This window comes from Callorhinus ursinus, unplaced genomic scaffold (assembly GCF_003265705.2).
Source record: "Callorhinus ursinus isolate GAN/ISIS: 27379988/994484 unplaced genomic scaffold, GSC_fseal_2.0 scaffold56, whole genome shotgun sequence".
In the NCBI taxonomy this organism is placed as follows: Eukaryota; Metazoa; Chordata; class Mammalia; order Carnivora; family Otariidae; genus Callorhinus; species Callorhinus ursinus.
The window spans coordinates 6,975,207-6,992,542 of record NW_027397118.1 but is presented as its reverse complement, the minus strand read 5'-3'; positions in this window follow the sequence as shown (position 1 = coordinate 6,992,542).

The following is a 17,336-nucleotide window of genomic DNA, read 5'->3' as shown; positions in this document are numbered from 1 at the left end:
CATAAGGAATGAGATCTTGCCATTTGCAATGACGTGGATGGAACTGGAGGGTGTTATGCTGAGTGAAATAAGTCAATCAGAGAAGGACATGTATCCTATGACCTCACTGATATGAGGAATTCTTAATGTCAGGAAAGAAACTGAGTGTTGCTGGAGTGGGGGTGGGGTGGGAGGGATGCGGTCATTGGGTGATAGACATTGGGGAGGGTATGTTCTATGGTGAGCGCTGTGAATTGTGCAAGACTGTTGAATCAAAGATCTGTCCCTTGAAACAAATAATGCAATATATGTTAAGAAAAAAAAAAGGAGAAAATAGCCCGAGGGGAAGAATCAAGGGGGGGAAATCGGAGGTCGAGTTCAACCATGAGAGACAATGGACTCTGAGAAACAAACTGAGGGTTCTAGAGGGGAGGGGGTGGGGGGATGGTTTAGCCTGGTGATGGGTATTAAAGAGGGTACGTTCTGCGTGGATCACTGGGTGTTATGCACACACACACACACAATAGACACAGAGTGGCTGAAAGGGAAAACACACACACACACACACACACACACACACACACACAAGACCCAAATATATGCTGCCTACAAGAGATTCACGTCAGATATAAAGACACACATAAACTTAAAGTGAAGGAATGGAAAAAGATGTTCCATGCAAATGGAAACCAAAAAAAAAAAAAAAAAAGCTGGGTAGCTATACTTAGAAAAATAATTTAAGCCAAAGGGTATAATAAGAGACAGAGAAGATTATTATATAATGATAAGTGGGTCAATCCAACAAAAGGATATTAGATTTGAAAATATTTGTGCATCCAACGGAGGAACACTTAAATATATATAGCAAATATTAACAGATGTAAGGAGAGAAATAGACAATACAATAGTAGGGGACTTTAACACTCCACTTTCACCAATGGGTAGATCATCCAGACAGAAATTCAAGAAGGAAAGTTTGGATTTAAATGACATGTTCAACCAGATAGACCTACCAGACTTGTGCAGAACATTCCATCCAACAGCAACAGAATACACATTCTTCTCAAGTGAACATGGAATATTCTCCTGGCTGGATCATGTTAGGCCACAAAACAAGTCTTATAGATTTAAAAAGATTAAAATCATATCAAGCATCTTTTCCAACCACAATGGTAAGAAATTAGAAATCAATTACAGGAAACTGGAAAATTCACAAATACGCAAAGATTAAACAATACTATTAAACAACCATTGGGTAAAAAAAAAAAAGATATTAAAAGAGAAATCAAAAAAATACCTTGAGACAGATGAAAATGAAAATAAAACTTACCAAAACTTATGGTAATAGAGCAAAAGAAGTTATAAGAAGGAAGTTTATAGTAATAACTGGCTACATCAAAAAATAAGAAAGATCTCAAACAACCTGGATTTGCACCTCAAGGAACTAGAAAAAAAAAAGTACAAAGTTAGTCGAAAGAAGCAAATAACAAAGATCAGAGTGAAAATAAATAAGAGACAAAAATAAAAATAAAAAAGATCACTGAAACTAAGAGATGGTTTTTTTTTGAAAAGATAGACAAAATAGACAAGTTTTTAGCCAGACTCATCAGGAAAAAAAGAGAGAGCGCTCAAAATCAGAAATGAAAGAGGAGACATTACAATTGGCCAGAAGAAATACAAAGGATCATAGGAGACTACTATGAACCATTATATGCTGACAATTAAATCGGACAATATAGGAAAAAATGAATAAATTCCTAGAAATATATAACCTACCCAGACAGAACATGAAAAAAATAGAAAATCTAAACAGATCAATTGCTAATAAGGAGATTGAATCAGTAATCAAAAGCCTCACAACAAGCAAAAGTTCAGATCAGATGGCTTCAATGTTAAATTCTACCAGATGTTCAGAGAAGAATGAATAACAAACCTTTTAAACTCTTCCAAAAAATAGAAGATTATGGAACACTTTCAAACTCATTTTATGAGGCCAGTATTTCTCTGATGCCAAAACCAGGCAAGGATGCAACAATAAAAGGAAATTATAGGGGCACCTGGGTGGCTCAGTCATTAAGCGTCTGCCTTCTGTTCAGGTCATGAGCCCAGGGTCCTGGGATTGAGCCCCACATTGGGCTCCCTGCTCCACGGGAAGCCTACTTCTCCCTCTCCCACTCCCCCTTGCTTGTGTTCCCTCTCTCGTTGTGTCTCTCTCTGTCAAATAAATAAATAAAATCTAAAAAAACAAAAAAAGAATGCTTAAAAAAAAAAGGAAATTATAGGCCAATATCCCTGAGTACATAAATGCAAAAATCTTGAATAAAATATTAGGAAACTGAATTCAACAATACATTACAAGGATCCTAAACCATAATCAAGTCAGATTTATTCCAGGGATACAAGGATGGTTCAACATCCATGAATTAATTAATGTGATGTACCACATTCATAAAATAAAGGATAAACATTGTATGATCATCTCAATAGATGCCAAAAGAGCGTTTGACAAAATTCAACATCCATCTATAAAAAACAACAACAACAAAAAAACCAAACCTAACAAACTGGATATAGAAAGAAGTTACCTCAATATAACAAAGGCCATAGAAGACAAGCTCATCACTGACATCATGCTCAATGGTGAAAACCTGAAAGCTTTTTCTCTAAGAGTAGGGTGTCCACTCTCACCACTTTTATTTAACATAGCATTGGAAGTCCTACCCAGTAATCAAGTAAGGAAAGAAAAAGAAGGTATCCAAATAGGAAAGGAAGACGAAAAATTATCAGTCACAGACAATATAACGTTATATGTAGAAAACCTAAATATTACACACACATACCTGTTAGAACTAATGAGTAAATTCAGTAAAGTTGTAAGATAAAAAGTCAACTCAGAAAAATCAGTTGCATTTCTATTCACTAAAAACAGGCAATCTGAAAGGAAATTAAGAAAACAATCCCATTTACAATAGCATCAAAAAGAATAAAATACTTAGAATAAACTCAACCAAGGAGGTAAAATATTGTACACCGCAAACTTCAAAACATTGCTGAAAAAGTAATGAATATACAAATAAATAGAAATTCAGCCCATGTGCATGGATTGGAAGAGTTAATATTGTTTAAAGGTCCATACTACCCAAATAAGTCTATAAATTTATTCAATCCCTATCAAAATCCCAATAAATTTTTTGCAAAAATAAAAATCCATCCTAAAACTCATGACATCTCAAGGGACCCCAAATAACAAAAACAATCTTGAAAAAAGAATAAAATTGGAGTCCTCACTCTTCCTGATTTCAAAACATTACAGTTACAGTCATCAAAACAGTGTGGTACTGGCATAATGTCAGACCACTGAAATAGAAGAAAGAACCTAAAAATAAACCTTCATATATGGTCAATGATTTTCAACAGGGCATCTGAGATTACACAATGGTATGAGGACAGTCTCTTCAACAAACGGTGCTATGAAATCTGGATATCTGCATGCAAAAGAACAACGATGGACCCTTACTTATACCATAAACAAAAATTAGTTAAGTCCAAATGTAAAGCTGAAACTCTAAAACTCTTAGAAGAAAACATAAGAAGAAAGCTTTATGACATACATTGAATTTGGCAGTGATTTCTTGGACACAACAATCAAAAGCACTGGCAACAGAAGAAAAAAATAGATAAATTGGACTTAATTAAAATTAAAACATCAAAGGACTCTATCAACAGAGTGAAAAGGCAGCCTATGGAATAAGAGAAAATATTTGTAATCCATATATCTGATAGGGGGTTAGCATCCGGAATTATAAAGAACTCCTACAGCTCAACAACAACAAAATATCCAATTAAAAAATGGGAAAAGTAGACTTCCAGTGTCCAGTTCCACAACTACAGAGCTGAACAGACTGAAAAATCAACAACTCTTCTTGGATCAGTAAGAGAGGTGAGGTCAAAAGGCAGATCACTGTCCCCAAAACTGGAAAGACAGGTGGGCAGATATAAGGAATCATGGCCAACTGCACCAGACACTCACATATGGGAACCAATGTGAGAACCAGTGTGAGGGCAGGGGAAGAGTGGGGAGGAAACCCTGAACTGTAATTGACAAATTTCTGGAGACTCAGTGTGGACAACTCTAGAGTTTAAAACACCAAGGGAATCCCATCATAGAGGAGCTCCCACACTTTTGTGAGTTTGACCTCTAGGAGAACCTCCAGGCTCTCATAGTCTATATCAGAGGAAAATTCTTCCATACTTCCAACAAAGGGTGGAGGAATGGAACCATTCGAAATATGCCAGAATATTCTATCACTCTTAATAAGACCTGCACTCAGGAGAAATAGTAAACCAGAGCCTAACTTGCTGGAAGATTGGCAGAGCCAGGCCAGATAGTGTATCTCACTAAAAGACTGTGATGAGCACTGGGTGTTATAAGCAACTAATGAATCATTGAACACTACATCACAAACTAATGATGTACTGTATGGTGACTAACATAACATAATAAAAAAAAAGTAGACAGCATGTAAGAAAAGAGGGGCATGTAAGCACAGAGATGTTAATCCTAAGAAAGAATCAAAAAGAAAGGTTAGAGATTAAAAACACTGTAACAGAAATGAAGAATGCCTTTGATGGGTTCAGGCTAGACTAGAGAGAGTTATGCAACTCTGAGTTTGAAGATACATCAGTAGAAACCCCCAAAATTAAAAAGCAAAGAGAACAAGATTGAAAAGAACAGAATATTTAAGGACTGTGGAACAATTAAAAAGGTGTAACATGCACATAATAGGAATACAAGAAGGAAAAGAAAAAGGAACAGGAGAAATATTTGAAACAATAGTTCCCTAAATTAATGTCAGACACCAAAACATAGGTCCAAATAGCTCAAAGAATACCAGTCAGGATAAATGTGAAAAACAAAAACTAAACCTAGGCATATCCTTTTCAAATTATAGAAAGTCAAAGATAGCAAAAGAATTCTGAAAGAAGCCAAACAAGGGGGAAAAAAAAAAACAACTTACCTATATAGGAACAAAGATAAGAATTGCATGCAATTTGTCCTCAGAAACCATGCAGTCAATAGAGAATGGAGTGAAATATCTAAATTGTTGAGAGGAAGAAAAAAAACCCCCACCAATCTAGAATTCTATACCCTGAGAAATTGCCCTTCAAAAACAAAGGAGAAATACACTTTTTCAGACAAACAAAAATTGAGGAAAGTTTTTGGCAGTTTGCATGCTTTGCAAAAACATTAAAAGTTCTTCAGAGAGAAGGGAAATGATCCAAGTCAGAAACTCAAATCTACATAAAATAAGAAAGAATTTGTGAAGGTGAAACAAAAACTTTTGTTTTTCTTATCCTTAATTGACCTAAGATAAATTTTTCAAAATAATAGTAGCAATAATATATTTGATTATATTTACTTATGTGTGCTTATACATAAGTGAAATGAATAAAGGCAATAATACAAGGATAGAAGGAGAATTAGGATTAATTTGTTATTATCAGTATTTGCACTACCCATGAAGTGATACAGTGTTATTTGAAAGTGGACTCGGATTGGTTGTAAATGTATATTGCAAACTCTATTATGGGTCTGTTCAGGTTTTCTATTTCTTCCTGTTTCAGTTTTGGTAGTTTATATGTTTCTAGGAATTTATCCATTTCTTCCTGATTGCCTAATTTGTTGGCATATAATTGCTCATAACATTCTCTTATAATTGTTTGTATAGAAATGCAACAGATTTCTTTATGTTGATTTTGTGTCCTGTGACTTTGCTAAATTTGTGTTTCAGTTCTAGCAATATTTTGGTGATGTCTTGAGTTTTCTATATAGAGTATAGAGTATCATGTCATCTGCAAATAGTGAAAGTTTTACTTGTTCTTGGGCAATTTATTTCTTTTTGTTGTCTGACTGCTGTGTCTAAGACTTCCAGTACTATGTTAAATAATAGTGGTAAGAGTGGACATACCTGTCTGTTCCTGACCATAGAGGAAAAGCTGTTTTTCCCCCTTGAGTATATTAGCTATAGGTTTTTTGTGTATGGGCTTTATTATGTTGAGGTATGTTCCCCCTCAACTACTTTGTTGAGGGTTTTTACCATGAATGGTTGTTATACTTTGTCAAATGCTTTTTCTGCATCTATTGAAATGATCATATGGTTCTTATCCTTTCTTTTATTAATGTGGTGTATAATATTGATTGTTTGCAAATACTTAACCACCTTCTCAACCCAGGGTGCAAATAAATCCCACTTGATCATGGTGAATGATTCTTTTAATGTATTATTGGATTCAGTTTGCTAGTATTTTATTGAGAATTTTTGTATCCCTGTTCATCAGGGATATTGGCCTATAGTTCTCTTTTCTGGTGGGGTCTTTGTCTGGTTTTGGTATCAGGGTAATACTGGCCTCATAGAATGAACTTGGAAGTTTTCCTTCCTTTTCTACTTTTTTGAATAGTTTGAGAAGAATAGGTATTAATTCTTCTTTAACTAGAATTCACTGTGAAGCCATCTGGCCCTGGGCTTTTCTTTGTTTGGAGTTTTTTTTTTTTTATTACTTATTCAGTTATTTTGCCAGTTATCAGTCTGTTCAAGTTTTATATTTCTTCCTGTTTTAGTTTTGGTAGTTTATATGTTTCTAGGAATTTCTCCATTTCTTCCAGGTTATCCAATTTGTTGGCATATCATTTTTCATAATATTCTGTTAAAATTGTATTTCTGTGGTGTTGGTTTTTATTTCTCTTCTCTCACTTGTGATTTTATTTGGATCCTTTCTTTTTGATAAATCTGCTTAGGAGCTTATCAATTTTATTAATATTTTTTCAAAGAACTAGCTCCTGGTTTCATTAATGTGTTCTGCTGTTTTTTTAGTTTCTATGTCATTGATTTCTCCTCTAATCTTTATTATTTACTTCCTTCTGCTGGTTTTAGGTTTGGTTTGTTGTTCTTTTTCTAGCTTCTTTAGGTATAAGGTTAAATTATTTATTTGCAATTTTTCTTGCTTCTTGAGGTAGGTAATGCTATATACTTCCCTCCTAGGACCACTTTTGCTGCATCCCAAAGGTTTTGGACATTTGTGTTTTCATTTTCATTTGTTTTAATGTATTTTTTTATTTCTTCTTTGATTTCCTGGTTGACCCATTCACTGTTTAGTAGCATCTTGTTTAAACTCCATGTATTTGTGGTCTTTCCAAATTTTTTCATGTGGTTGACTTCAAGTTTCATAGCATTGTGGTCAGAAAAGATGCATTGGTATGATTTCAATCTTTTTGTATTTGTTGAGGTCTGATTTGTGATCCAGTATGTGATCTATTCTGGAGAATGTCCCATGTGCACTTGAAAAGAATGTGTGTTCTGCTGATGAAACGCACTTTAAATATAAAGACACATATAGATGAAAAATTAAATGGATGGACCAAAATATACTATGCCAACACTAATCAAAAGAAAGCAGAAATGGTTATATTAATTTCAGACAGAGCAGACTTTAGAGCAAGGGAAGTTATCAAGGATAAAGAGAGGCATTCCATGATGATAAAAGGGTCAATTTTCCAAGAAGGCAAACAATCCTTTGTGAGTATGCACCTAACAACAGAGCATCACACTACATGAGGCAAAAACTGATAGAACTGCAAGGAGAAACAGATTAATCCACTATCATAGTTGGAGACTTCAACTCTCCTGAATCAGGAATGGACAGATCCAGCAGGCAGAGATTCAGTAAAGACAGAGTTGAATTCAACAACACCATCAATCACCTGATATAACTTACATCTATAAACTACTACATCCCACAACAGCAGAAAATACATTTATTTATTTATTTATTTATTTATTTATTTATTTATTTATTTATTTATTTAAATTCAATTTAGTTAACATATAGTGTATTGATAGTTTCAGGGGTAGAATTCAGTGATTCATCAGTTGCATATAACACCCAGTTCTCATTACATCAAATGCCCTCCTTAATGTGCATCAGCCAATTACCCCATCCCCTCCCTTCCAGCAACCCTCAATTTGTTTCCTATAGTTAAGGGTCTCTTATGGTTTGTCTCCCTCTCTGTTTTTATCCTATTTTATTTTTCCTTCCCTTCCTCTATGCTCATCTGTTTTGTTTCTTAAATCCTACATATGAATAAAATCATATGGTATTTGTCTTTCTGTGACTGACCTATTTCACTTAGCATAATACCCTCTGGAGTTCCATCCACATCATTGCAAATGGCAAGATTTCATTCTTTTTGATGGCTGAGTAATATTCCATGGACATCTGGGCTCTTTCCATATTTTGACTATTGTGAACATTGCTGTTATAAACATTGGGGTTCAGGTGCCCCTTCAAATCACTATATTTGTATCCTTTGGATAAATACCTAGTAGTGCAATTTGCAGGTCATAGGTTAGTTCTATTTTTAACTTTTTGAGGAACCTCCATACTGTTTTCCAGAGTGGCTGCACCGGTTCGCATTCCCACCAACAGTGTAAGAAGGTTCCCCTTTCTCTGCATCCTCACCAACATCTGTTGCTTCCTGAGTGTTCATTTTACCATTCTGACTGGTGTGAGGTGGTAGCTCATTGTGGTTTTGATTTGTACTTCCCTGATGCCTTGATTTCTCTTTCTGCTGCTTCATCATTAGTGTACAGAAGTGCAACTGACTTCTGTGCATTGATTTTATATCTTGTGATTTTGCTGAATTCCTGTATCAGTTCTAGCAATTTTTTGGTGGAGTCTTTCAGGTTTTCTACATAGAGTATCATGTCGTCTATAAAAAGTGAAAGTTTGATTTCTTCTTTGCCAAATTGGATGCCTTTTATTTCTTTTTGTTGTGTGATTGCTGAGGCTAGGACTTTCAGTACTATGTTGAAAAACAGTGATAAGAGTGGACATCCCTGTCGTGTTCCTGACTTTAGGGGAAAAGCTCTGTTTTTCCCCACTGAGGATGATATTCTCTGTGGGTCTTTCATATATGACCTTTGTGATGTTGAGTTATGTTCCCTCTACCCCTACATTGTGGAGGGTTTTTATCAAGAAAGGATGCTGTATTTCGTCAAATGCTTTTTTCTGCATCTATTGAATGGATCATTTGGTTCTTATCCTTTCCTTTATTAATGTGGTGTATCACGTTGATTGATTTGTGGATGTTGAACCACCCCTACAGACCAGTAATAAATCCCACTTGGTAATGTACTGTTGGATCCTATTAGCTACTATCTTGGTGAGAATTTTTCCATCCATGTTCATCAGGGATATTGGTCTGTAATGCAACTTTATAGTGGGATCTTTGGTTTTGAGATGTATGTAAGGCCAGCCTCATAGAATGAGTTTGGAAATTTTCCTTCACTTCTCTTTTTTGGAACAGTTTCAGAAGAATGGGTATCAATTCTTCTTTAAATGTTTGGTAGAATTCCCCTGGGAAGCCATCTGGCCCTGGACTCTTGTTTGTTGGGAGATTTTTGACTACTGATTCAGTTTCTTTGTCGGTTATGGGTGTGTTCAGGTTTTCTATTTTTTCCTGTTTCAGTTTTGGTAGTTTATATGTGTCTGGGAATGCATCCATTTCTTCCAGATTGCCTAATTTATTGGCATATAATTGCTCATAATAGTCTCTTATAATTGTTTATGTTTCTTCAGTGTTGGCTGTGATCTCTACTCTTTCATTCATGATTTTATTTATTTGGATCCTTTCTCTTTTCTTTTTGATAAGTCAGCCTAGGGGTTTATCAATCTTTTTAATTCTTTCAAAGAACCAGCTCCTGGTTTCATTGAGCTGTTCTACTGTTTTGTTTTATTTTCTGTATCATTGATTTCTGCTCTAATCTTTATTATTTCTCTTCTCCTGCTGGATTTAGGCTTTATTTGCTGTTCTTTTTCTAGATCCTTAAGGTGTAAGGTTAAATTATTTATTTGGGATTTTTTTTTTTTTTTTTGCTTCTTGAGGAAGGCCTGTATTGCTATATCCTTCCCTCTTAAGACCACCTTTGCTGCATTCCAAAGGTTTTGAACTGCTGTGTTTTCATTTTCATTTGCTTCCATGTATTTTTTTTTTAATTCTTTAATTTCTTGGTTGACCCATTCATTCTTTAGTAGGATGTTTTTTAACCTTCATGTATTTGTGGTCCTTTTAAATTTCGTCTTGTGGTTGTCTTCACGTTTCATAGCACTGTGGTCTGAAAATATACATGGTATGATCTCAAACTTTTTGTATTTGTTGAGTCCTAATTTGTGCCCAATATGTGATCTATTCTGGAGGATGTTCCATGTGCACTCTAGAAGAGTGTGTATTCTACTGCTTTAGGATGAAATGCTCTGACCATATCAGCGAAGTCCATCTGGTCCAGTGTATCATTCAATGCCCTTGTTTCCTTGTTGGTTTTCTGCTTAGATGATATATTCGTTGCTGTAAGTGGGGTGCTAAAGTCCCCTAAATTACTGTATTATTATTGAGTTTCTTTAAGTTTGTTATTAATTGGTTTATATATTTGGCTGCTCCCAAGTTACAGGACATATTTACAATTATTATATCCTCTTGTTGGATAGACCCCTTTATTATAATATAGTGTCCTTCTTCATCTCTTAGTACAGTCTTTGTTTAAAATCTAGTTTGTTTGATATAAGGATGGCTAATCCAGCTTTTTTTTTGATGTCCATTGGTGTGATAAATAGTTCTCCACCTCTCACTTTCAATCTAGAGGTGTTTGGGGGTCCAAAAATGAGTTTCTTATAAGCAGCATATAAACGAGTCTTGTTTTTTTAATCCATTCTAATACCCTATGTTTTTGTTATGTTATGTTAATCACCATATATTACACCATTAGTTTTTGATGTAGTGTTCCATGATTCATTGTTTGCATATAACACCCAGTGCTCCATGCAGAACGTGCCCTCTTTAATACCCATCACCACGCTAAACCATTCTCCCACCCCCCTCCCCTCTAGAACCCTCAGTTTGTTTTTCAGAGTCCATCATCTCTCATGGTTCCTCTCCCCCTCCGATTCCCCCCTTCATTCTTCCCCTCCTGCCATCTGCTGCTGCTGCTGCTTCTTCTTCTTCTTCTTCTTCTTCTTCTTCTTTTCTTCTTCTTCTAACATATAATGTATTATTTGCTTCAGAGGTACAGATCTCTGATTAGACAGTCTTGCACACTTCACAGCGCTCACCATAGCACACACCATCCCCAATGTCTATCACCCAGCCACCCTATCCCACCCCCACCCACCACTCCAGCAACCCTCAGTTTGTTTCCTGAGATTAAGAATTCCTCATATCAGTGAGGTCATAGGATACATGTCTTTCTCTGATTGACTTATTTCACTCAGCATAATATCCTCCAGTTCCATCCACGTCGTTGCAAATGGCAAGATTTCATTCTTTTTGATGGCTGCAAAATATTCCATTGTGTATATATATATATACATACATATCACATCTTCTTTATCCATTCATCTGTCGATGGACAACTTGGCTCTTTCCACAGTTTGGCGATTGTAGCCATTGCTGCTATAAAAATCGGGGTGCATGTACCCCTTCAGATCCCTACATTTGTATCTTTGGGGTAAATACCCAGTAGTGCAATTGCTGGATCGTATGATAGCTCTATTTTCAACTTTTTGAGGAACCTCCATACTGTTTTCCAGAGTGGTTACACCAGCTTGCATTCCCACCAACAGTGTAGGAGGGTTCTCCTTTCTCTACATCCCCGCCAACATCTGTCATTTCCTGACTTGTTAATTTTAGCCATTCTGACTGGTGTGAGGTGATATCTCATTGAGGTTTTGATTTGGATTTCCCTGATGCCGAGCGATGTTGAGCACTTTTTCATGTGTCTGTTGGCCATTTGGATGTCTTCTTTGGAAAAATGTCTGTTCATGTCTTCTGCCCATTTCTTGATGGGATTATTTGTTCTTTGGGTGTTGAGTTTGATAAGTTCCTTATAGATTTTGGATACTAGCCCTTTATCTGATATGTCATTTGCAAATATCTTCTCCCATTCTGTTGGTTGTCTTTTCGTTTTGTGGACTGTTTCTTTTGCTGTGCAAAAGCTTTTTATCTTGACGAGGTCCCAATAGTTCATTTTTGCCCTTGCTTCCCTTGCCTTTGGCGATGTTTCTGGGAAGAAGTTGCTGCGGTGAGGTCGAAGAGGTTGCTGCCTGTGTTCTCCTTTAGGATGTTGATGGACTCCTGTCTCACATTGAGGTCTTTCAACTATTTGGAGTCTATTTTTGTGTGTGGTGTAAGGAAATGGTCCAGTTTCATTTCTCTGCACGTGGCTGTCCAATTTTCCCAAGAGTTTTGAACGAGAAAGGATGCTGTACTTTGTCAAATACTTTTTCTGCATCTATTGAGAGGATCATATGGTTCTTGTTCTTTCAACCATTTGTTGAAGAGACTGTCTTTTTTCCATTGGACATTCTTTGCTGCTTTGTCAAAGATGAGTTGACCATAGAGTTGAGGGTCCATTTCTGGCCTCTCTATTCTGTTCCATTGATCTATGTGTCTGTGTTTGTGCCAGTACCATACTGTCTTGATGATGATACCTTTGTAAAAGAGCTGGAAGTCCGGAATTGTGATGCTGCCAGCTTTGCTTTGCTTTTTCAACATTCCTCTGGCTATTCGGGGTCTCTTCTGGTTCCATACAAATTTTAGGATTATTTGTTCCATTTCTTTGAAAAAGGTGGATGGTATTTTAATGGGGATTGCATTGAATGTGTAGATTGCTCTAGGTAGCATTGACATCTTCACAATATGTGTTCTTCCAATCCATGAGCATGGAACGTTTTTCCATTTCTTTGTGTCTTCCTCAATTTCTTTCATGAGTATTTTATAGTTTTCTGAGTACAGATCCTTTGCCTCTTTGGTTAGATTTATTCCTAGGTATCTTATGGTTTTGGGTGTCATTGTAAATGGGATAGACTCCTTAATTTCTCTCTCTTCTGTCTTGTTGTTGGTGTATAGGAATTCCACTGATTTCTGTGCATTGATTTTATATCCTGCCACTTTACTGAATTCCTGTATGAGTTCTAGCAGTTTTGGGGTGGAGTCTTTTGGGTTTTCCACATAAAATATCATATCATCTGCAAACAGTGAGAGTTTGACTTCTTCTTTGCCGATTCGGATGCCTTTGATTTCTTTTGTTGTCTGATTGCTGTGGCTAGGACTTCTAATACTATGTTGAATAGCAGTGGTGAGAGTGGACATCCCTGCTGCATTCCTGACCTTAGGGGAAAAGCTCTCACCTTTTCCCCTTTGAGAATGATATTCGCTGTAGGTTTTTCATAGATGGCTTTTATGATATTGAGGTATGTACCATCTATCCCTATACTCTGAAGAGTTTTGATCAAGAAAGGATGCTGTACTTTGTCAAATGCTTTTTCTTCATCTATTGAGAGGATCATATGGTTCTTGTTCTTTCTTTTATTAATGTATTGTATCACATTGATTTGCAGATGTTGAACAAAACTTGCAGCCCAGGGATAAATCCCACTTGGTCGTGGTCAATAATCCTTTTATGTACTGTTGGATCCTATTGGCTAGTATTTGGTTGAGAATTTTTGCATCCATGTTCATCAGGGATATTGGTTTGTAATTCTCCTTTTGATGGGGTCTTTGTCTGGTTTGGGTATCAAGGGAATGGTGGCCTCATAAAACGAGTTTGGAAGTTTTCCTTCCATTTCTATTTTTTGGAACAGTTTCAGAAGAATAGGTATTAATTCTTCTTGACATGTTTGGTAGAATTCCCCTGGGAAGTCATCTGTCCCTGGGCTTTTGTTTGTAGGGAGATTTTTGATAACTGCTTCAATTTCCTTAGTGGTTATAGTCTGTTCAGGTTTTCTGTTTCTTCCTGGTACAGTTTTGGGAGTTGATACATCTCAAGGAATGTATCCATTTCTTCCAGATTATCTAATTTGCTGGCATAGAGTTGCTCATAATATGTTCTGGTAATCATTTGAATTTCTTTGTTGGTTGTGATCTCTTTCATTCATGATTTTGTTGATTTGGGTCCTTTCTCTTTTCTTTTTGATAAGTCTGGCCAGGGGTTTATCAATCTTGTTAATTCTTTCAAAGAACCAGCTCCTCGTTTCGTTGATCTGTTCTACTGTTTTTTTGGTTTCTATTTCATTGATTTCTGCTCTGATCTTTATTATTTCTCTTCTCCTGCTGGGTTTAGGCTTTATTTGCTCTTTTTTCTCTAGCTCCTGTAGGTGTAGGGTTAGGTTGTGTATTTGAGACCTTTCTTGTTTCTTGAGAAAGGCTTGTATTGCTATATACTTTCCTCTCAGGACTGCCTTTGCTGTATCCCAAAGATTTTGAACAGTTGTGTTTTCATTTTCATTGGTTTCCATGAATTTTTTAAATTCTTCTTTAATTTCCTGGTTGGCCCATTTATTCTTTAGTAGGATGCTCTTTAGCCTCCATGTATTTGAGTTCTTTCCGACTTTCCTCTTGTGGTTGAGTTCTAGTTTCAAAGCATTGTGGTCTGAAAATATGCAGGGAATAATCCCAATCTTTTGGTATCGGTTGAGACCTGATTTGTGACCTAGGATGTGATCTTCTGGAGAATGTTCCATGGGCACTAGAGAAGAATGTGTGTTCTGTTGCTTTGGGATGGAATGTTCTGAATATGTCTGTGAAGTCCATTTGGTCCAGTGTGTCACTTAAAGTCTTTATTTCCTTGTTGATCTTTTGCATAGATAATCTGTCCATTTCAGTCAGGGGGGTGTTAAAGTCCCCCAGTGTTATTGTATTTTTGTCAATGTGTTTCTTTGCATTTATTAATTGTCTTACATAATTGGCTACTCCCATGTTAGGGGCATAGATATTTACAAATGTTAGATCTTCTTGTTGGATAGACCCTTTAAGTAGGATATAGTGTCCCTTCCTCATCTCTTATTACAGTCTTTGTTTTAAAATCTAATTTGTCTGATATAAGGATTGCCACCCCAGCTTTCTTTTGGTGTCCATTAGCATGGTAAATGGTTTTCCACCCCCTCACTTTCAATGTGGGGATGTTTTGGGGTCTAAAATCAGTCTCCTGCAGACAGCATATTGATGGGTCTTGTTTTTTAATCCAATCTGATAGCCTGTGTCTTTTGATTGGGGCATTTAGCCCATTTACATTCAGGGTAACTATTGAAAGATATGAATTTTGTGCCATTGTATTGCCTGTAAAGTGACTGTGACTGTATATTGTCTGTATTCCTTTCTGGTCCATGCTGCTTTTAGGCTCTCTCTTTGCTTAGAGGACCCCTTTCAATATTTCTTGGAGGGCTGGTTTCGTGTTTGCAAATTCCTTTAGTTTTTGTTTGTCCTGGAAGCTTTTTATCTCTCCTTCTATTTTCAATGACAGCCTAGCTGGATATAGTATTCTTGGCTGCATATTTTTCTCATTTAGTGCTCTGAAGATATCATGCCAGTCCTTTCTGGCCTGCCAGGTCTCTGTGGATAGGTCTGTTGCCAAGCTAATGTTTCTACCATTATAGGTTACATATCTCTTCTCCTGAGCTGCTTTCAGGATTTTCTCTTTGTCTCTGAGACTCGTAAGTTTTACTATTATACGTTGGGGTGTTGAGCTATTTTTATTGATTTTGAGAGGGGTTCTCTGTGCCTCCTGGATTTTGATGCCTGTTTCCTTCCCCACATTAGGGAAGTTCTCTGCTATAATTTGCTCCAATATACCTTCTGCCCCTCTCTCTCTTTCTTCTTCTTCTGGGATCTCAATTATTCTAATGTTGTTTCATCTTACGGTATTGCTTATCTCTCGAATTCTGCCCTCGTGATCCAGTAGTTGTGTCTCTCTTTTTCTCAGCTTCTTTATTTTCCATCATTTGGTCTTCTATATCGCTGATTCTTTCTTCTGCCTCATTTATCCTAGCAGTTAGTGTCCCTATTTTTGATTGCATCTCATTAATAGCCTTTTTGATTTCGACTTGGTTAGATTTTAGTTCTTTTATTTCTCCAGAAAGTGTTTCTCTAATAACTTCCACGCCTTTTTCAAGTCCAGCTAATATCTTTAAAATCATGATTCTGAACTCTAGGTCCGACATTGCACTAATGTCCGTACTGAGTCGGTCCCTGGCCGACGGTACTTCCTCTTGTTCTTTTTGTTGAGGTGTTTTTTTTCGTCTTGTCATTTTTCCAGAGGAGAATAGATGAATGAGAGCACAAAATGCTAACAGGGTAACAATGTCCCCAGAAAATATACTCTAATCAAATCAGAAATACCTGAAACCAGGGGAAAAGAAAGGGAAAGAAAGAATAAAGAAAGAGAGAGAAAAAAAAAGAAAAAGATAAAAACAAACAAAAACAGAACAAAACAACAACAACAAAAAAACAGAATATGATCAAATATGATCAGGCTGGTGTATAGATCAGTGCCACACACTAGCTTTTGGGCGTATTTTAGTCTGTTAGAAGAAAGTGCCTCCTAAAATTTTAAAGAAAGAAAGACTTATATATGTACAAAATAAGGGTAGATACGATGAAGGGATGGAATATGAGTGTAAAGATGAAAATTATAAAAAATTTTAAAAAAGGAATTTATAAGAAAATGTATGAAAAAAGAAAGAAGAGGATTTAAAAAAAGGATAGAGAGAAAGAAAAAAAAAGGGGGGGTGTAGAATGTGATCAGGCAGGAGACTAGAACAAAGCCATACAGTAGAGATTTAGGGTATATTTTGATATGTTAATAGAAACTGTATCTCAAAATTTTAAAGAGAGAACAACTTATATATATATATATATATATATATATATCTGCCAAAAATAAGGGTAACTACTATGAAGGGATAGAATATGACTCTAAAAATGAAAAAATATTTTCTAAAAAAAAGGGATTGATAAGATGTTGGTTGAAAAAGGGTAAAAGAAAAATTAAAAAAAAAGAATTAAAAAAATTAACTTTGAAAGACTGATGAATCATGTTAAAAAAGCCATGAATTCTATGTGCAGTATTCCCCTAGCGCTGGAGTTCTGCCATTCTCATTGATCAGTAAACTTGGTCTTGGCTGGCTGTTCTTGCTGATCTTCTGGGGGAGGGGCCTGTTGCCGTGGTTCCCAAATGTCTTTGCTGGAGGCGGAGTTGCCCCACCCTTGTTGGTCCAGGCTAAGTAATCTGCTCGGGTTTGCTCTCGGGAGTTTTTTTCCCTGCAAGCTTTCCGTACAGCTTTGGAGGACGAGAGTGAAAATGGCAGCCTCTCAATCTCTGCCCTGGAGGAGCCAAGAACTCAGGGCCCCGCTCCTCAGTGCACCCCTAGAGAAAAGCAGTCAGTCACTCCCGTCTCCCCAGTCTCTGGTCGCACTCCATGCTCACCTGGCCTGTGACTGAGCGTTTCTATCTCTGGCACCCGACTCCGTG